This window comes from Muscardinus avellanarius (assembly GCF_963383645.1).
Source record: "Muscardinus avellanarius genome assembly, chromosome: 12".
NCBI lineage: Eukaryota > Metazoa > Chordata > Mammalia > Rodentia > Gliridae > Muscardinus > Muscardinus avellanarius.
The window spans coordinates 94,605,840-94,628,642 of record NC_137798.1 but is presented as its reverse complement, the minus strand read 5'-3'; the positions used below and the strand labels follow the sequence as shown (position 1 = coordinate 94,628,642).

The 22,803-nt window shown below is 41.0% G+C and overlaps 1 protein-coding gene across 5 annotated transcripts in view; it reads left to right on the top strand.

Annotated features, from left to right (window-relative positions):
- RPS6KA5 (ribosomal protein S6 kinase A5) overlaps nucleotides 1-22,803 on the top strand; it is a gene marked incomplete at both ends in the record, with an annotated part of 202,523 nt that overhangs the window by 33,154 nt on the left and 146,566 nt on the right. The window lies entirely within an intron of this gene.

Here is a 22,803-nt window from a genome sequence, read left to right as displayed (position 1 = left end):
AAAGGTATAAATTTCTTGGAGTTTTTGTAATAAAGTGTCATTGGCTCAAGAAGCCTTTGTCCACCTCAAATTCTTTCCCAAGCGCCGTACCTAAAAACTTAGGGAATTCATAGAGGGAACAGAATTGCTGCAGATAAGTTTCTGCAGAACTCCACCTGCCTTTTGCCCCATCTTTCTGAGGCTCCCGGTCGCGAGTGGACTTGCCCCCACAGGACTGAGCCAGTCGGTAACACTCAGTGCTATAAATTTTCCTCTTAATACTGCCTTCAAAGTGTCCCAGAGGTTTTGATATGTTGTATCTTTATTTTCATTTGTTTCTAGAAATTTCTTGATTTCACCTCTTACATCTTCTATGACCCATTCTTCATTCAGAAGTGTGGTGTTCAGTCTCCACATGTTTATGTTGTTTCTCTGGGTCTTCTTATAGTTGATTTCTAGTTTCATTCTATTATGGTCTGAAATGACACAGGGAAGTATGTAACACTTTTTAAATTTGCTAGTGCTCATTTTGTGTCCCAGGATGTGATCTATTTTGGAGAAGGTTCTGTGAGCAGCTGAGAAAAATGTAAACTCCGCTGTAGTTGGGTGAAATATTCTATATGTGTCCAACAGGTACATTTGGTTAATGGTGTTCTTTAGTTCTGAGACATCTTTACTGACCCTTTGTCTGGAAGATCGGTCTAGTATTGTGAGAGGTGTGTTGAAGTCTCCCAGTATTATTGTGTTGGGATTTATGTGTGACTTCATGTCACAAAGAGTTTGATTTATGAAAGTAGCTGCCCCTATGTTTGGGGCATAGATGTTGATTATTGTTATTTCCTCTTGCTGGACTATTCCTTTTACCAGTAAAATATGACCTACTTTGTCTCTTCTAATGAGTTTGGGTTTGAAGTCTATCTTGTCTGATATCATAGTTGCTACTCCTGTTTGTCTTCGAGTACCATTAGCATGGATTACCTTGCTCCAGCCCTTTACCTTGAGTTTGTTCCTATCTTTACTTGTAAGGTGTGTTTCTTGTAAGCAGCAGATGGATGGATTCTGGCTTTTAATCCATTTTGCCACTTTATGTCTTTTTATTGGGGAGTTGAGGTCATTTACATTCAGTGTGATTATAGAGAGATAATTTTTAATTCCCAACATGTTAAGATCTTATTTCTGTTTGAGAAACTGTTTATTCTTCTTTGCTTAGTTGTCTGCTGGATGGGAATTCTTGTTTCTTTGGTTCTGGCGTGTATTACCCATTTCCTCTTTGCAGTTAATCTCCTTGAGTATTTTCTCTAGCGCTGGTTTTGAAGACATAAATTCCTTCAGCTCCTGTTTGTCATGGAAGCTTCTTATTTCCCCATCTAATTTGATGGATAGTTTTGCTGGGTAGGAAATTTTTGGCTGGAAGTTGTTTTCTTTCAGAGTTTGGAATATGTTACTCCATGCCCTTCTGGCTTTCATAACTTGCATTTCTTTACTGTTAAAGTGCACTCCGTTCTCCAGGCCCACAGCAGGCAGCCTGCTGGGGCTGCCACTGGCTCCCGCTGGCTGGCGGTGATGACTCCCTCCTCTGAGTCCTTGAGCACCACGTTTTGGGCCATAGTGCATTCCTTTGCTGTATTATAGTTTTCTTTGGTTGTGTTTACTTTGATGTATACTGAGCTTTTTGAGAAGAAGTCATCTCTTTATCTTTCTTTCCCAGTGCCTATCATAGTCGCTGTGTGCTTTTGGCTGCAAATAATAGAAAATTCAAATAACCACAGTGGCTTAAATAAATAGGGCTAATAAAATACTTACATAGCAGGAAGTCTGGAATCAGGCAGCCTGTGCCTCTAAGAATCTAAGCTTTCCCTCTCTTTTTGCTAGGGCAACCTGAGTGTGTTTGGGCCTTTTCCTCATTATTGTTCACATTCAGGTAGGAACATGAGGGAGAGGAAGACACTTTCTGTTCCTGAGGCTTTCTCTTTGTATTTAGGATTGAGATCTTCAGCAGACTTTTGTACGTTTAGTTTGGACCACATGGTATCACATAACCATCCTTAAAATTGAGTTAGTAACTTCCCAACTGTTAAGTAAAATAAAAAATATGTGAGTATGGCAGAGTGTGAAAAACACGAGAGAAGTCTGGTACACGTGGCATGTAAAGTGTTTTTTTTTTTTTTTTTGGTGGTACTGGGGTTCCTGGAAGCCCTTCTACTTCCGGGCTTTGGAAACAGGGTCTCCTAAGCCAGCGCCTGTGGCTGGCTTCGAACCTGCGCTATCCTCCTGTCTCTGCCTCCCAAGCGCGGGGATTACAAGCGTGCGCCACCACGCCCGGCGGCATGTAAAGTTTTAATGGCGTGGCTCTCCCGGGGATCAGGGCAAGGCACCGTGGGGCCCGCAAGTCTGTGGACACAGGCTCTCCTTTCCAAGGTATGCATCTCGAGAGATGGGGGGTTTACTCGCAGGAACGCCCAATTCTCATGGGGGTTTCGGCCCCCCCACCCGTGCAGATCATGTGATGCAAAGTCACTTATCACCAACCTCTCAAGATAATGAAGAAATGGTTGAAAATGGTGGTAAGTGGACTAGCCTATAGTATTTTCCAGAGAGTCCTCAGCAAATACTTAGTTTAATTTTAAAAATTAACCAAAATAGTTCATATAGATACCTGAACATCAAGTCAGATCAGGAGTCCCTCACCCTTACCTGCTAATCCATTCTCAGTCTTTTTCTTAGCAATTGCCTTACCAATTGTTAAAGCTCTTGAGGCTTGTTTAGTCCACGGCTAAGGAAAAGGAAGGAAGCCTTGCTTCTAGAGGAGAACCAGGTCAACACTGGCCACCGTGGTGATGCGGCCAGGGGGAGAGAAATAAAAGTAGAAAATTACAGCTCTTGTGGAAACAAGAAACGTTACACACCAGCCTTCATCATCCCTCGAACAAGCAAATCTCACTGAACCTTTAAAGGGAGGGTCCTTTTATATACTGAGCCCTGTGCACTAAGCGCTTAAAGATGTGAAAAAGAATGAATACAAAACTGCTGTAAAAAGAAAACACAAAACTCAAATAAAACATTCCCCCAAGTCCAAACATTGTGCAGAAAGAAAGAAAATAAGCCAAACAGGAACACAATACTCCATACTGGATAAATATTCTTAGACAGCATTTAGATGTGTGTGTACATGCAAGGGAGCATTTTGAATTAGATATTAAAAACAAGGAAATGGGGGAGGGATATAGTGAGAGTGAATAGGATTCTGAAAAAAAGGAAAGGTAGAATCATATCAGAAATGTCTGTATTTACAAGGTCTCCAAGGAAGAGTTGGTAATAGATTCAAATAAAAAATTTAATAAGGGAATTGCAGAAAAGTAGGGAAACTATTTTTAATATTTTAAATTAACAAAGAAAAGAAAAAATATATTTTTCAAAGAAAAATGGTTGAAACGGTGAAAGGCTTAACAGAATTAGCAAATATACAATAGGCGTCCTTAAAGGAGAAAAATAAATCATATAAGAAGTGTAATTCCAAGAATAAAAGACTTGAGTCTACATATTAAAATGGTCTTTTGAGCACTGGGGAAAATCAGGAGTGATAACGATCAACTCTTGTGTATATTCTAGCAATACTATTGTCAGTACTACTTTCATATAGACTTAAGATTTTAACCCTTGGATTCAGGCAAAAAGATATAAATAAATAATTCACAGTAGGATAATTAGTTGCATCATATTTCTCAAAAGCAACATGTAAGGCAACACTACAGCAACATTAAAAAAAAAAAAAGAAACTTGAGAAAAAAAAGTACAAACCAATAATTATGTCCAGCCAGCTTCCTTGAAGATTAAAGCCATGGGAAAAGTTTGGAGCTTAAAAGAACTCAGAGAATAACCTTCGCAGGCAGTCTTCTTCAGGAGCCTACTCAACATTAGTGAGTTTTATTCACATGGACTGAAGGAAGGAACTGATGGTGAGCACGTAGTGTGTTTATTTGTAGAGCAGAGACTAAAGGCCAAGATAAAAGACCAGGATGTAAACTTTAAATTATATTGAACACTTAAGCATTGGTAATTTATACCACATTAGTATGCATACAGCAGAAGTCCATGTACCTGCTTGTTCCCAGTTTTACTTTCAACTTGAGGTCACAGCACAAATCTAGTTCCAGGAGACACATCACACAGAAGCAGAACTCAAAACTGTGCAAACCACAAGACATGGTCCAATTTAAGCATTTATTTCCAGTGTAAAAAGATAGTAGGAAAGGGCTATGGGACCTGACTCCTCAAATGCTCCACCTCTTCTTCTGTTTTAAGTGCCACCAAGTGTCCGCTCGTTGCTGACATTCTCGAGCGTTGGAGGGACACAGGGAGGTGAAGAGTCAGATTGCTCAGAAGTGACGTGGTGATGGCGTGGTAGGCTTCTATACTAGCTAGAATGGACATCGCTGATGGAGTCCACACTCCATTGGTTCAGTGTTATATTTGGGCTTCATCATCCACTCAGCGTCTTACTCTTGTACTCATCATATTCTTATTTGTTCTGGGTGAGTTGGCTGCATGTTTATTGGTTCACATGGGATGACTTAAAGCAGTAAACAAGTGTCAGGCCAAGTAATTTATAGTGAAGTAGTTTCTTGCATGAGGAAATTGTAAGAAATGGTAAAGACGATTGAATGAGGCAGAGCTTATCATACTTTAAAATACATATACTATAAACATGTACAATGTAAGTCCATTGTTTAAATATAAAATGAACTAAGCATACATAAATAAATGAACTAAATATACCTTTCTTGTCTCTGTTTATGAAAGTGTTTAGAATGCAAGTTCTGAGTAGCAGTAGCATACCCAGCTCCCAGATCTTGGTTTCTGACGCTATTTTTCAGTAAAAGGAATGAAGGCTAGTTGTGAAAGCTAAAGAGAAGAAAAAAAAAAAAAAAAGAAAGCACCATGTCGAAATACATGCCTTCATGGACCAAATATGGGAACATTTGTATGTCAAATGAATAGGAATACATTTTAAATCAATGGGAAGAAAAAGGTAATCTGTAGGTGACCCAATAGACACATAGGTGCACAGATAGTTTGAAATAGGGAGGATTCGCCTCTACAGTGCAGCACTGACCGGTAAACTTGGAAATAGCGGGAGAATTGGAAAGTTGTAATCATTATAGTAAAGATTGGTTCAGGTAGGAGTCATCAGTGGAAACCATGGTGGGAGATTTTGATGGGGAATGGTGCATTTTAATGATGCTAGAGTATCTCCCCAGGGGTTGCTTAATGCAAGGGGAAAATTTGTACCTACACAATGAAAAACCTGGGCGGCACCTGGACTAGGTGATCAAAACTAATGGCATTAGTGAGGGACGGACAGATGTCGACTCCAAGAAAAGCACATCACAAAAACCATGGCTTCTAGTCTTAAAAAATATCAGTCATAAAAGACACAAATTAAAAGCAATAGTTTTTATTCTTCAAAAAAGTCAGTCATAAAATACAAAAATTGAGAAACTAGCCAGATGTAATGAGACTAAAGAGGCATGGTAAAAGTAAATGCACTACGTGGTTTTTGTATTTAAGGAAAAAGTGCTCTAAAGGATGTACAGATGGTTCCTGACAGTGGTTTGAAAGTGATTAGCAACTGTACTTTGAATTTTGAATTTCCATTTTTCCCCGAACTCACTCTAGGTGGTCCAGTCCTCTTTTTTCTTCTGCTGGGCAGGAGCCCGAGCTACAGCTCTGCCAGCCCCACGATCACGCAGGAACACCATCCACGCCCTGCAGTGTGCTCTGTTGCTGAGCTAGGATGTCAGTAGGGTAGGCGTAGTAAATGTGTTTTTGTTTTTGTTTTGTTTTAAGATGAAATCTTGCCATGTTTCCAGGCTGGCTTTGAACTTGCTGGCCTTGAACTTGCCCAAGAGGATTGCTGGGTCAAGCAGTCCTCCGACCCAGCCTCCCAAGTAGCTGGGGCCATAGGCATGTGCCACCATACTGGACTAAATGCATTTTTTACTTATAAAATTATTATTTTACTTATAAAATTATTATTTACTTATAAAATTACTTATGATGGGTTTATTAGGATGTAACCCCATCTTAAGTTGATCATTTGTGTATCTGTTTATTTGTTTTTAAAAATATAAGATATTTGTCTTTAAAAAATACTTTCCTGTAGCCGGGCGTGGTGATGCACGCTTGTAATCCTAGCATTCTGGAGGCTGAGACTGGAGAATCATGGTTCGTGGACAGCTTCAGCTACTTAGGCCCTCCGCAACTTAGTGAGACCCTACTTCAAAGTAAAGAATAAAAAATAGGGCAGGGGGTGTAGCTCAGAGGTCGAATGCCCCTGGGTTCTACCCTCAGACCCACGCACAAAAAAACTTTCCTGTAATTATTAACAGTACACAGAGCAAATTTCAGTGACCATTCTGAAGAAATCGAAGGAGTGATGTGCCGGGCATCCATGACAGCTGCTCCCTCAGCAGGCGCAGAGGAGCACTTGTGAACTGTCTATGCCATCAGCCATGGGAGAGGGGATCTTTATCTCACCTTTCTCCTGCACTCATGTCCCTTTTCTGACTTTTCTCCTCTCTTTCCCTGTTAGGCCCCAAACCAACGCATCTCTCCTCTTGTTGCCCTCTTGTGCCTCCGACCCTCGGTGCTAGCTAGCTTCCGTACTCAGGACCCCCTGTCCTGAAGGGGGCTTGATGCTGAGGCAGTGTCCCCAGGGCTGTGATAGTGTGCTGTCTTCTCCTTACCCATCTCATGGGTTTCATGCAGTCATCATACTCTGTGTCTAGCTAGACAGTTTATGAATTGAACAGACATGAATGTTTACTTGTATCCTGCATTGTGACACACACCGGCAGGACCGGAGCAGACGCTCCCTGATACCACGTGCCCCGTGCCCCGGGGTCCAGAGGAGATACTCGGGCAAATGATCACGCCCCAGGTGCCAGCACTGCTAGAGAGCCCGAAGCCAACAGGACCAACGAGTGTGCACACGAGAGCACCTGAAGGTTCGTGCCCGCCAGGTAGCTGGGGGGCAGCAGGATTTAAAGACACCTGCAGGTAAGGAGAAGCTTATGAAAGTACCAAGATGACAGAGCCAGTTGCACACTAGGGAATGTGCATTTGATATGGTACCACAGATTGTGGGAGGGAGGGAGGAAGGAGGCACAGCAAGACATCAGGCAGGAACCAACTCCAGAAGGAACTTGTGTTTGACTAGAAAAGGTATGCTTCATTTCTAAAGGCATTCTGGGGAGCCTCTGAACGATCTGATAATCAATTCAGTACCTACCAAAGACCAGCAGCAACAGTGTGGGAGATAAAGTAGGAAGGAATCAAGACAGTAGACAGCAGAGCCATGCGCAGGCTGATGGTCAGGGTCAGAAACGACAGAGGATCTGCCAAGCCCTGAATAGGGAAAAGAGGGACAAGTAAATTCCTTAAGTGTGTTATTCACTACTTCTCACTAATTCCATTAAACCTGGAGAAAACACTGGAAATTGCTAAAATTATTAAATTCTGAATATCTGCAGTGAAATAATTAAAATTTATAATGATAATCATTAAAAAAAAACCCTAGAGATCAAAGAGTACTAATAGGGATGAAAGACACGGGAAGATCAGCTTTTAAAATGTTGTATAAGAACTGTATACACTCACCCAAACTCACAGAACTGTGTCTCACAAAAGCCAATCACTGTATGTAAACTGTACCTCAGTAGAAACATTTAGCACTATAGAGTAAAAAACATGAAAGTCTTTTTAAGACATGAATATTGTAAAGAAGAACTTTTCAGATTCAATAAGGATTTTCTTAATGTTTGGTTATTGTCTTACGTACATTTATAGTGCATACACTTGACATAATTTGTCAAAGTTAATGCCTTATGAATGATAAAGAATTAAACCATAACAGCAAGACATATATTCCAGCTTCCACAGTGTTGCCAAAATTATTTCTATGTTTGTTGATAGATTTTGAATCATGCTTTTCATGTAAAATATTAAATAGTTTTTAAAAGTCCAAGGTAATGTCCTCAGGGATCGAGTTTCAATTTGATACACAATATGGCAGCTTTGTTCCTCCTAGGCCATATCCTTGTTTTTCCACTGCAATTCTACTGTCACTTCTGCACTTAATTCTATTGTGAGAAAGTACTTATCAACACCTTTCCCTTTTTCTTTTTTCTAGATTCCATGCTGCTAATAGTGCCAATTTGGTTTCTGTTGGCACTTAAATGTAGCAGCCTTGAATCACATATCAGTTTGTAATAATTTGTGCTTACAGTTCTAAACTTTCATAGGGCCACTGCCAACTCATTTTTCAAGAATAATTCTACTTTTTAAAGTGTTAATTTTAACTCACAGTGAATTATATAATCGAACGACATGAAAACTGGGGACCAAAGAAGCTCGACTCATCCTCTTTGCCCATCGTCCTGTCCTGTGTCAGTTTGAACTGTGTTTTTTCAACCACAGCCATGCATGTGACAGAATTACACACAGCCATGCATTTCTGTGACATAAGAACAAAGCCAAATCTGGAGGTACTTAGAAAATGTGCAACTCCACGTGCTCTCTTTTTATTTCTGACATGAAGTGTGTAATACATACCCCAGAAACCAAGTTAAGCAATTTATTTATATATTTATTTATTTATAATTTTTGGTGGTACTGGGGATGGAACCCTTTTACCTCTGGGCTACACTTCCAGACCTATTTTATATTTTGTTTGGAAAAAGAGTCTCTTAAGCCAGCAAGGCTGGCTTAGAACCTGTGCGATCCTCCTGTCTCCACCTCCCAAATGCGGGGATTACAAGTGTGCACCACCATGCCTGGCTTAGGTTAAGCAATTTATGCTTCTGATTTTTTTTTTTTTTTTTTTTTTTTTGGTGGTACTGGGGTTCTTGGAAGCCCTTCTACCTCCGGGCTACACTCCCATACCTATTTTTACATTTTTTTTATTTGGAAACAGGGTCTCCTAAGCCAGTGCGCCCGGCTGGCTTCGAACCTGCGCGATCCTCCTGTCTCAGCCTCCCAAGCACGGGGATTACAAGTGTGCGCCACCACGCCCGGCTCTATGCTTCTGATTTTACAACAAGGGTATCAGCACAGTTATTTTGTCATAAAAAAAAGTCATAGATCTTTTGTGCCACTAAACAGAATTACTGTGCACACTGAATGTTACCGATTTATTCTGGACTGTCCCCAAAGTCTCATGTGTATAGAGGTGGGGCTTTGGGGCAGTGAATGGATCATGCAGGCTCAGGCTCATCAGTGAATTGGTCCTTTTGATGGATTAGTCCATTGATAGCTGTATGGACTAGTGGGAGGTGGGACCTTGTGGGAGGAAGTGGGTCACTAGGGATGTGCCCTGAAGGGGCTTGTCTTCTCCCCAGCCTCTCTCTTTCCATTTCCTGGTGGCCACAAGCTGAGCATTCTGCATTGCCCTTCCACCAGACTGTCATGTCTCACCTCAGGCCCAGAGCAGAAGTCCTCTGAGTAAACCTTTCCTCTAATTTGTTTTTCCCCCCTTGTCAGGTATTTTGCTTACAACTACAAAAAGCTAACACACTGGCCAGTTAGTTTTTAAATATATGAAAATGACTCCGGGCGTGGTGGCGCACGCTTGTAATCCCCGCACTTGGGAGGTGGAGACAGGAGAATCACGCAGGTTCGAAGCCAGCTTATAAGACCCTGTTTCCAAATAAAAATATAAAAATAATTCTGGGTGTGTAGCCCGGAGGTAGAAGGGCTTCAGGAGCCCTAGTGCCACCAAAATAAATAAATAAATAAACAATAAAAAATAAAAATAAATATATGAAAATGATTTTAAATCCAAATCCAAAGATAGCTCTCATATTCACAAAGCTTTTAATTCATAATCTAAGGAACCCTTTATTCATAAATCTGAATTTTTAACATTCACTTTTGTTTTTCTCCATATATTCACATATAGACTGATAGATACTCACACATGTTACTAGAGTACATTTTTGGATTTAGGGTGCTCAGTATTTGGCCAAACACTATTCTGAATCTTTCTGTGAGTCTTTTTGGATGATATTTAAATCAGTAGACTTAAAGTAAAGCAAATTTCCCCCTATAATGTACGTGTAACTGCATCAAATGGATGCATTCTGTTGTCAAAGGGTATTATATAGCAAGGGTGTGAGATCCAGCCGAGTGGACCTTGAAGGCAAAGTTATGTGAAGACGCTGTCCCAGTACCCACAGCCCTCGCTCCTACATTGCTTTCTCTCTCCAAGTCTGCACCTGTGGTCTCATGAGGCGTACCTTAGGATAAGCCATAAGAGGAAGGGAAAACTCAGACCTGGTTTATGATGGTTCTCTGTGACATGCAGACACTGCCTGGGAGTGGACAGCCCCAGCACTACAGCCCCTCTCTGGGAGATCCCTTAAGGACAGTAATGAAGGGAAATCCTCCTACTGGGCAGAAATCTGAGCAGTGCCCCTTCTTATTCACTTTGCTTAGAAGGGAAATGACCAGATATGAGATTATATACAGGTTCCCAAACTATAGCCAGTAGTTTGTCTGGATGGTCAGAGGCGTGGAAGGAACACAAGTGGTGACTGAAAGTCTGGGGAGAGGTCTATGGCCAAGGCTCTTTAAGTGGGCAGAAAACATGAAGATATGTGTTCTATTTGGGGGCCCACTAAAGGGCAACCTGGAATAAAGGGATAGTAATAAAAGGTGGATAGGATAACCTGTTCTGTGGATACCTGTCAACCCTAGCCACTATTGACATGGCTCACTGGCTCACTGGATGCATGAACAAAATGGTCATGGTAGCAAAAAGGAATGGTTTAGCTACATAAATTTCTACTCACCAGAGTTCACCTGGCTACAGCCTATGGACAATACTGAGTCCTGAGACTCCACTATTTCCTCGAGTGATAAACAGCTACCGAGTGCCAGTTTGATAACACTGAACTGCTCACATCACGGGAGGAGCAGTATTTCCTTCTCACTGTAATAGACACTTACCCTGGATATGGATTTGTCTTCTGCCAAACTATCATCCATGGACTTACCTAATGCCTTATCCGTTGTTTTGATATCCACACAGTACAGCCTGTGATCAACAAACTCACCTCACAGCAAGTTAAGTATGCCAGTGGGCCCATGCCAAAGAAATTGCTAGATTTAATGTGTTTTCCACCATCCTAAAGCTCTTGGCTTAACAGACACGTGGATGGACTTTTGAAGATTCAGTTTTAGCACCATCTAGGTGTCAGTACCTTGCAGGAATGGAGCAGGGTTCTCCAGAATCCATGTGTGTTCAGAATCGGCATCCTGTCAATGAGGCTGTTTCTTCCACAGCCAGCACTCAACAGGAAACAAAGGAGTGGCTCCACTCACTGTTATCCCTGGTCTGCTATGGAGTATCCTGGTATCCTGTGAGTTGCTTCCTCTTCCCACAATTTTATATTCTGTTGGCTTGGAGGTCTTAGTTCCAAAGGCAAGAATGCTTCCACAGGAGACACAACAATGACTCCCTCAAACTGAAAGTTGAGGCTACCACCCAGTAGCTCTTGGCTCCTCAAGCCTCTGAATTCACAGGTAAAGAAGGGCATTATGGTGTTGGCGTGGGTGACTCATCCTCTCTTTCCATAAGAATTTGGGAATGCTACTCCTCAATAAAAGCAATCAAGTGTATGTTTAGAATATAGGCGATCCCTTTGGGTGTCCTTGAGCGTTTCTGTGCCTTGTGATTAAAGTCACTGGAACACTATAACCCCTCAGTTCAGGCAGGGCTAGTAATGGCCAGACCTTCCAGGAGTGAAGGTTTGAGCCACCTCACCAGGAAAAGAACACAGTGCTGGAGTTGCCAGCTGAAGGCAAACTACATAAAGAGTGGCCAATGTAAGAAAGTAGTTACAAATACCAGCTAGGACCATGTGACCAGTGGCAGAAATGAAGACTGTAATTGTCATGAGCAATTTCTTATTTTGTTATAAATATGTTTGCATATCTTAATGTATATCAACCAATGTCCTTGTTCTCTACTCTTATTTCTTTGTCATATAACATGTACTGAGTTGGAGCATTTAAGTCACCAGATAGCAAGAAGAGCGTACATCATCCAAGGACGCTGCTTACTCTTCTGGGAAAAACATGAGAGCAATTTCAGCTGTTCAGAGGAGAGTTGGTTCATGTTAGGAAGAATTATGACCTTGAAATGGTCTATGTTGGAGATTAAGTATGGCTTAAGGGAGATATGAATGGGTGCCAAGTTGACAAAGGGTAGTTTGTGATGGTTAATTTTACATGTCAACTTAGCCTAGCTGATGGAGTGTTCAGATATTTGGTCAAACAAACATTATTCTGGATGTTTCTATGAAAATTGTTTTGGATGAGGTTAACATTTAAGTTGGTAGACTCCAAGTAAGGCAGATTGTCTTCCACAATGTGGGTGGGCCTCATGCAATCACTTAAAGGCCTGAATAGAACAAAAAAGACTGGCTACCCTGAGCAAAAAGGAATTTTCCAGCACTGCCTTCAGACTTAGTTTGCAACAGTGGCTCTTCCTGGTTCTGTAGCACACTGTCCTCAAGCCTGAACTGCAACATCAGCCTTCTGGAGTATGTCGCCTGCCAGCCTTCACTTGGCATTCGCTGCACTGGCTTTGCTGTGCCTTCAGCCTGCCACGGCACTGTGCGGATTGCAGACCTTCAGTCTGCATGAGCGCATAAGCCTGTTCCTTTCAAATTATTGTTAATGTACACGTATGCATTGGTTTCTGTTTCTTTGTAGAACCGTAATGTAGGTGGTCCTCAACTTCTTTTATGAGGGTATATCTTGCTAAACCCGTTGTCATACTTTAAAAGTGCAGTTAGTATAGACAACCTACTGCACGTCACAGCTTAGTAACATAACATACTGTAGTGGATTAGAAGTTGTTTTCCCTCATGACTCTAGTCTGTCTAGGAGCTGTGGCATCTGGAGCGAGTGCCATACCACCCCACTAGCCTGGGGAAAAGATAAAAATTCAGAACCTAATATACAGTTTCTACTGAATGCCTATCACTTTTAAACCATTGTAAAGTTGAAAAATCCTAGGTTGAACCATTGGAAGTAGCACCCGTGAATAGTGTCATAATCTTATTCATATCAGAACTTGAAAGTTAGAAGCTAATATTTAGATTTCTGTAATGTTGAAGATATTAGGAAGGGGAAGGTGAAACTAATTATTGAGGAATAGGAAATAACGGCCAAGACTGAAACTCCTTTATCAAAAACAGGAACTTTCTTTTTTTTTTTTTATGGTACTAGACATCAAACCTGGGGTGCTTTGCCACTGAGCTACATCCTCAGGCCCCCTCTTCCCTTTTTTTTTTTTTTGTGGTATAGGGGATTGAATCCAGGGGCATTCTACCTCTTAGCTACACCCCAGTCCTATTTTTAACTTTATTTTGAAACAGGGTCTCACTAAGTTGTGGAGGGCCTCACTAAGTAGCTGATGCTGGCCGTGAACTGTGATTCTCCTAACTCAGCCTCCCAAGTACTGGGATTACACTGCCCAGTGGGATTACAATGCCCCACTTTCTCTTTCCTTTTTGAGACAGAGTCTAACTTAAGTTGCAGAGGTTGGCTTTGGACTTGAGATTCTCCTGCCTCACCCTTCTGATTAGCTGGGATTATAGGCATATGCCATACTGCACCCAGCAGTAAAACCAGGAGTTTTAAAATTAACATCTTAAGACTTTGTTTCCCCTTTTTTGGTTTATTTTTTGTTTATTATTTATTGATGAACAGAAATCTCAAATAGAAAAGGAGATTAAGTACCTGAAAATTGGACAAAGTTTTGAGTGGACAAAACTTAAATTTTAGAAATTGATATTTTAAGGCCAGGCATGGTGGCACACGCTTGTAATCCCTGCGCTTGGGAGGCAGAGACAGGAGGATCGCGCTGGTTTGGAGCCAGCCTCGCTGGTTTAAGAGACACTGTTTCCAAATTAAAAAAATAGGTCTGGGAGTGTAGCCCAGAGGTAGAAGGGCTTTCAGGAACCCCAGTACCACACACAAAAAAGAAATTGATATTTTATAGGTTATAGATTTATAATCAATTATGGATTATTTCAGGTTAGCTGCAACAGCAGTAAGCTTCTATACTTTCTATTACATTTACAACTAAATCTCACCATGTTGCTTTTTTAAAAATAATTGCTTTCTTTTTTCCTGAAATAAAAAAATCAAATCATTGACAAGGTCACAGTATATTTATTGCAGTGTCATTTATATATTTCTGATAAGTAAATGTTTCTTGATAGTGGTAAATAGAATTTATTCAGTAATGGGTCATTATGCTATTTATGTTTTCTCTTCATGCCCTGATTGCATGCATAGAGCAATAGTTATAATCAAAGGACTGCTATACTCGAATGCTGTATGGAATTAGAAAAAAAGCAGATGGACGAATATTCCAATAGCCAAAAATGTTAAAGTCTGAGAGTGTGGTGCAGCATCCTCCATTATAAGATTGTTCCCTGGACAGTGCTAAAATATATCACCCAATTTTTATTTTTATTATTTTTTTAGTTTTACCATTTTGTCCAATCTATCTTTTGTTGTTCATTCTTTAGGAATTTTACTTCTTTGATTAAGATAGTTTTTATACTCTATTTACAGTAATATTTGTCTACTTTCTCTTCTTCTTCCTCCTCCTCCTCCTTCTCTTCCTCCTTCTTCTTTTCTCTCTCTCTCTCTCTCACTGGAGATTGAACACCCAGGGACATTCTACTTCTGAGCTATTATTTTATTGAAATGGTCTTGCTAAGTTCCTGAGGCTGGCCTTGAACCTATGATCCTTCTTTCTCAGCTTCACAGTACTGGGATTTATAGACATGTGCCACTGTGTCTGGCTAATAATGTTTATGTCTTAAGGTGAGATCTTTGTAGAAATCTCTCTTCATCTTCTGGCCTAACCTAGCTGATTGTTGAAGCGTTGCTTTTCCCCTAGTATTTCCTTCAGAAACCATTTCTTCTTCTTTTCCCTGACTTTTGATACCTAACATATCCTTATCTGTTTTCACTGCCTTTAGTTCTTCTCTCAAGCCCTTTCTGCCCAGGTTCTCATTACTCATCACCGCCAGGGGACTGGCCCCTTAGGGATCACCCCTTCCTCTCTTCCGAGCCTCCCCAGGTTCCCTTTGTCTGTGGCCCTTCTTTCCCATCTGCTTTCTAAATTGGAAAAAAAAATCATAGATTCTTTCCTATTTTTCTCAATTTCTTTCTTTTATATCTGCATTCTTGAACAGAATTTTCCATATTCTTTATTGTTTTGTTTTTCTGCCCCATACTCTCACATCCCAACCTTCCTGTGTAGACTTAAAGTGCCATCCTTATTTTAAGCTCTATTAATATGTTTCTAGGTTGGGCCTTGGATTTTTATTGTGGGCAGTTGAGTGCCCATTAGACTAGCATTGGCACTAAGGGTTTTCAAACTATCTTAAAAAACTGTCCCCTCTTAATGGTTCTTTCAATAAAATCACTCTTGACCTAAAGAACTAGAATGTCTCAGTCTTCATCTGCTCTTTCTGCTGCCGTTGACTTCGTCAGTTCTTCTTGTTTAATTTAACACTGTCTCTGCTTGGATTCAGTACACTGTTTTCCAGTCGCGTCTCAGCCACTTTTTCTTCTTGCTTCATAAGTTCAAGTGTAGTAATCAAGATTTGCTCTTCTTTTTGTGTGGTCTCTTGAAGGGCTTTCTTCTTCTTAAAGTTTTAGGCATTGCCCTTCTCCTAACTTGGTGCATGGTATCTGCAGAACTTTAGTTCCTTATCTAGAGCTGCTTACATGGCAGCCTCTTTGGGATGTTCTGCCATCATTTCAAATCTGTGTTGCAACCCCAAAACTTCCCCTCTAGACTTCCTTTCTCTATCAGTCAACACTACCATTTATCAGACCTGTATTTTTAATATGTTAGATCTGGGGATGCATTAGTCTGTTTGAGGTTCTATAACAAAATACCTTTGACTTGGTCTTTTATAAACAACAGAAACTTATATCTCACAGTTCTGGAGGCTGGGAAGTCTAAAATCACTGCCTCAGCAGATAATGTTGTCGGGTGAGGGCCCTGTGTTTTAGCCATAGCCCCTTCGAGCTGTGTCCCCACTTGGTGGAAGGAACCAGCAGGTTTTCTCAAACTTTTTTTAATTTCATTTGTATATTTGCTAAGTTGCCTAATTTGGCTTTGAATTTAATGATTCTCCTGCCTCAGCTTCCTGAGCAGCTTGGACGGCAGGTGTCAGTTGCTGCACCTGGCTGTGCAACTCATTTGTAAAGACACGAATCCCATTTATGAGAATTCTGCCCTCATGGCCAGTGAGTTAGTCATCTTTGTGTCATGGTAACCAAAAACCTGACAAAAACAACTTAAGGGAGAAAACTTTATTTTGGCTCCTAGTTTCAGAGCTCTGAGTCCTGGTTGGCTGAGCACATTGCCCTGGTCCTGAGGTAGGGTAGAACATGATGGCTGAAGAGACAGTAGGGAGAGCTGGTCATGGTAGCTGGGAAGGAGAGAGAGTGAGACATAGACGTGGTCCCCAAGAGCATGCCCTGCCTGCCTACAGTTACCACCCAACGGTCAAATCATTAGCCCACCTACTGGGGTCATTTCCCAAGAGCCCGCCCCTTAGCCTTGCTCCATGAGGGTCATGCTTTTTACATGAGCTTTTAGGGTGACAGTCTAGGTCCAAACCATAACACCTAGTCTCCTCCCGGAGTACCAATACCCTGGGTATTAGATTTAAACATGAATTTTGAAGGGGCACGAACAATTGGACCATAGCTAGGATTATGGGGGGAAACAGAATAGGATAGCAATTAATTTGTCTTTTAGAGTTTTTATCCTGTTTGCTTTTCATAGTCCCAGCATCCAAGACAGTTATTCAGTGGGATTTTTAAAAACTGAGCATTACAGGCCAGGTTTGGTGGCGCACACTTGTAATCCCAGCATTCAGGAGGCTGAGATCAGAGGACCATGGTTTGCAGACAGCCTCAGCTACTTAGTGAGGCCCTTTGCAATTCAGTGAGACCCTGTTTCAAAAATAAAAAGACTAAATTATAGGGCTGGGGGTGTAGCTTGGGAGTATACTACCCCTGGGTTCCATCCCAAGTACTGTAAAAAAAATAATTGAACGTTATAGTGATTCTCTGATTTCTTCTTTTCTCTTCATTCTAGTTTCTCCTCAGGCCAGACTCTCATCAGCACACATTTGATTTATTGCAATAACCTCATCTTTTTTTTTTTTTTTTGGTGGTACTGGGGTTCCTGGAAGCCCTTCTACCTCTGGGCTACACTCCCAGACCTATTTTTACATTTTTATTTGGAAACAGGGTCTTCTAAGCCAGCGCGCGGCTGGCTTCGAACCTGCACGATCCTCCTGTCTTCGCCTCCCAAGCGTGGGGATTACAAGCGTGCGCCACCACGCCCGCCTGCAATAACCTCATCTTTTAACAGTAGTGTCTCCTTTAACATTCTCACCTCTGCAATAAAAAATGACCCCACAATTTAGAGGAAGCAAGACTTATTTGCTCAGCTCTTGTGAGGCCAGTCTGCAGAGTTACAGGCATGGTGGTATGAAGGAAAGATGGGGGCTCAAAAAAGCTCCCCTTTCATATGGTGGAGCCTGGATGCTGAGAGGAGAGCAAGAGGAACCATATAATTGCCAAGGCCACACCCCCAGGGACCTCTCCTTAGCAACCAAGCCCCATTTCCAACATTGCTACTTTGTTTCTATGAAAGGTAAGGGGGCATTCAAAATCCAAACCATTACAATTCACCCATAGCCCCCTAGGCCTCACAGTGGAAAATGCATTTAGTCTATTTTCAAGAAGTCCCATGGCCTTAACAGTTCCAGGCTCACTCAAAAGTCCAAAGTGTCTTCTGAATCTCAAGGTAAACTCTTATCCCCTGAAGAACAAAAAGCAAGTTATATACATCCAATGTACAGTGGCACAGAGTACATATTTACAATTCCAAAATGGAGAAATAGAGCCACAAAAAGAATGGGACCAAACAGTATTGAAAGCCACAGGGCAGCATGTAATCCTGCAGCTCCATTTCTGGTATCTGGGGCACATGGTGGTGAGGTGCAGTCTCCACGGGGCCTTGCCAGCCCCACCCTGTGGCCTGTTGGTTGCCAATCATATTACACTCATCAGCTAGACCATCTCCATGGCTCATGGCTTGCAGCCTTTCCTTGGGGTCTGGCATGTGTCTGGTGAAAGAATGAAAATAGAGTTAGGGAGTTTAGGAGGGAGGTAAAAACAACAACCGGATTATCAGAGACCACTGCTTTATTCAGACCCCACCTGGCACCCTCCGGGGAGTCAGCCAGCCATGGGGCGAAGGGACCGACGGGGCACATGCCTGGACAGTCCTGATAGGCCGGCTGAGTCACATGGCAGATTAGAAGTACCAATGTTTTATAGGCATGCTGATTCTCTCGCGACATCTGTAGTCTCGTGATGTTTGGAATCTTGAGTCACCTGGACTGGTGATAGCTCCGCCTCCAGGGTTCCACCTCCTGTCCCCACTGGGAGATCACGTGGGGGAGGGGAGGGACCCGATTTATCATCTGGCATCTCTGAATCTCAGGGGTTTTCTTTTTAACTTCCTTCACAGCTTCGCAAGTTGCCCCATGTAGGCCTGCTTTGCAGGGATTTCAATCCTGTCACACATTGTTAGGTGTCCTAGACCTGCCTTTGAAATTTGAGGGGAAGCATCCATGGCTTCCCTTTTCCAGCAAAGCCAGCATTACATAAGCACTGAGATCAACCGCCAGCAGGAAAGATAGTCATGACCTCTTAAGTCACTGCTGCTAGGCCCACCTCCATCACGGCCACCACTTTCTCCTTCGTTCCATTCATCTTCCTTCCTTTCACAACATCAGCTCTCTGGGCCCCAGCTTTACACATGCCTTTCCAGCCAAACTACAAAACTGTGGAGTCTTTTTACTTTGTTTTCTGCTCTGCAATTCGGTGTACAATTTTTTGTTGACACAGACGTCAATATTAGTAATGCAGTTTGGATACTTTGCTGTTTCAGGATTTCCTTCCACCAGTTTATTAATCAATCCATCGTCTTTAAATTCAGCCTCATGAGCCAGGCGTGGTGGCGCACGCTTGTAATCCCTGCGCTTGGGAGGTGGAGACAGGAGGATCGCGCAGGTTCGAAGCCAGCCACGCTGGTTTAAGAGACCCTGTTTCCAAATAAAAAAGTATAAAAATAGGCCTGGGAGTGTAGCCCGGAGGTAAAAGGGTTTCCAGGAACCCCAGTACCACCAAATAAATAAATTAATTAATTAATTAATTCAGCCTCATGAAAAAGTTTCAGGACACAGGCAAGTTGCAGGTAAGTTCTTTGCTGGGGTGTAACATGTATGGCCTCCACTTCATTTTCCTATGGAGTCTTATTTGCTCTCCAAAATCTCCTGAGCAGTCTTTACCATCCACCTTTCTAACCATTCTAGCTTCTTTCCACAAAACCGTTGCAAAGACTCAGTCCACATGGTCAGACTTATAAATAGAAGTAATCCCATTCTTCTGGTACCAATTTCTGTCCCGTCAATATTCTCACTGTAATAACCCAAAAATGACTGAAGATACAACTGAAAGGAAGGAAGATTTATTTGCTCACAGTTTTTAGAGATTTAGGGGTTCAGTATGTGAGGCCAGTGTCTGTGGAGCTCATGGCCTGGCGGCAGGAAGCAGAGAAGGAGCGCAAACTCTGCTCTCACATTGTGGAGTCCCGAGGCAGAGATCAGGGAGGAGGAGCCATTTACTCCCCAGGGCCACACCCCTGGGCCCTTCTTAGCAACCAAGCCCTGCTTCCAACATCACTACCTTGTCCTTGAGGGGTCAGGGACGTTCCATATCCAAACCTTTACAGGTTGGTTTTGCTTCCTTCTATCCACATAACACAATATAACTATAGGAATTTTCCTAAAACATTACTTTTATCATGTCAAGAGCCATTATAACTTACAGATTCAATTAAAACTAGCCTGGAAATCCAGGTTTTTTAATCAGCTAGCTTCATTTATTTTGTTACATTTTTACTCTTTCCCCAACAAATACCATAATGCAGCTACTTAGAACAGTTTTCTTACCATTCTCTACTAGGAAAATAGTTATTCCCACCTGTACCTTTGCTCCAGCTGTTCTTATAGCTCAGAATTCCCTAACCAACCTCTCATTTTTACCAGTACAAACCCTGGACTTCTTAGCTAAAGATCTAGTGCCTATCCCAGGTCCGAGCCTTTAAGAGGCATTTGTGAATGTTTGTGAAATGTGTAAATAAGGACCTGTATTCTCAAAATGCTTTTCTTACCAGCTTTCCAAGTTCCAAAAACCTTGTTTACTAAATACATTTCTAATATATTCATGCAAGTTTAATAAACGATTAATTCATTAAATAAAAACCGGTCTATGAGTGCCTTAATCTTATACGAAGAAACATACTTGAAATGGCTTAAAAACATTATTATTCCCTTTATTTCTACTTTAAGTGTATAAGTGCTTTAAAATTAAACCTTTTCTTAGCTTTAACACAGTGAATCATTGGATCTAATCAAATGATTTCAGCACATGGTCTGTGCAATTTTATTTGTGCAGCTTAGCAGAAACTATGGCAACAGGGTGAAAAAAACGTGTTTTTACTGATTGTTTTCCTCCATAGGAGTGGGAAGTTCCAAGTTAAATATTTCACAACTTTACAAAATGGTCATAGGCAATATGCATTGCAGTGTATGTTTAGTAATGGAATTGTCTAGAAAGTTGGGTTAATGGCTGAAATATGCAAAGAAGAATATGCCAAAGATTAACAGTGTTATCTTTGAGTGATGGGTTGATGGAAGATTTCCAAAGCCTACTTTAGGCCTATCTATATAATCTTTTTATTAAATGGTAAGCCTGATTATTTTATAATGAAAAAAAAACACAACAGAGTTATTTGCATCTGGGGGAAGAATAATTATCTTTTATTTATTTATTTATTATTATTATTTTTTTTTGTGGTACTGGGGGTGGAACCCAGAGGCTTTCTACCTCCGGGCTATACTCCCAGACCTTTTTTATATTTTATTTTGAAACAGGGTCTCACTAGGTTACTGAGAGCCTCACTAAGTAGCTGAGGCTGGCTTTGAACCCGTGCGATCCTCCTGTCTCAGCCTCCCAAGCGCAGGGATTACAAGCGTGCGCCACCACGCCCAGCTAGTAATTATCTTTTAGCTGAAACCTAAAAGCTTAATGGCTTTTAAGCTGAGAGTGGTGGCACACGCTTATAATCCCAGCATTTGGGAGGCTGACACAGGAGGATTGTGGTTCGAGGACAGCCTCAGCTACTTAGTGAGGCCCTTTGCAATTCAGTGAGACCCTGTTTCAAAATAGAATTAAAAATAGGGCTAGGCGTATAGCCCAGAGGTAGAATGCCCCTGGGTTCTATCCCTATTACTGAAAAATAAAAAGAAAAAAAAGCTTAAGTGCTTTTAAAATTAAAACAGCCACTGCTTCATGTCCATCAGTATCACTACAATTTTAAAAAAATAGAGCTCAGCATGGTGGCACACATATGTATTCCCAGTACGTGGAAGGCTGAGAAAGGAGGATCACAAGTTCAAGACCAACCTCAGCAACTTAATGAGACCCTGTATCAAAATAAAAAATAAAATAGGGCTGGAGGTGTGGCTTGGAGGTAAAATGTCCTTGGATTCAATCCCTAGTAACAACAACAACAAAAAAAAAAAAAAAAAAAGGAAAAGGAAAAAAGGAAAAAAGAAAAAGAAAGAAAGTAAATAACAAGACTTGGTAGGATGTGGAGAAATTGAAACCTCTGAGCACTGTTGATTGGAATATAAACTGGCTCATAGAGTCTCTATGAAACACAGTATGGAAGTTCCTCCAGAAAAACAAAGCCAAAAATAGAATTACCATTCGATCTAGTAATTCCACTTCCTATAAGAACTCAGTTCCCATAAGAATTGAATGCGAGGTTTTGATGAGGTATTAGTATAGCCATATCCAAAGCAGCATTGCTCATAATAGTTCAGGTGTGGAAGCAGTACCAGTGGCCATTGACAGGTGAGTGCATAAGCAAAAGTAACATATACACACAGCGAACTCTTATTCAGCTTTAAAAAGAAAGGCAATTCTGATATGTTTCAACATGAACAAAAATTAAGGATGGTATGCTGAGTGAAATAAGCCAGCCATGATACTCTTTGATTTCATGGATGTAAGATACAGTTGTCAAAGTTGTAGAGATAGATAGTAGAATACTGGTTGCCAGAGGTTGAGAGTGGGGGATAAAGAGTTATTGATTAATGGTTAGAGTTTTAGTTTTACAAGATAAAGAGTAGTAGATGACTGGTGATTATGGCTACACACTATAAGTGCATTTAATAACAGTAAATGATGCATTTAAAATTAATATGTTAAACTTTGTGTTTTACTACAACAAAAAATTGAAAAATCATATGTCCCATTTTCCCACAGCACATATAGACTTACTAGTATTTATTAAATATAGGAGGGGCTAAAGGGATCTAGTTATAAAGAACCAATTATATGTATTATATAATTTTTTTTCTTGGAACTATTAATGATGTAATCTTTTTAAAGTGAGCTTAATATTGAGTTTGACATTTAAAAAACCAATTGATTTCTTATGAAGATGTTAAATTCAGTTTTTACTTATTTATTTATTCATGCATTCATTTTGTGGTACTAGGTATTGAACCGGGAACATTCTACCTCAGAACTATACCCCCAGGCGTTTTTATTTTTAAATTTGAAACA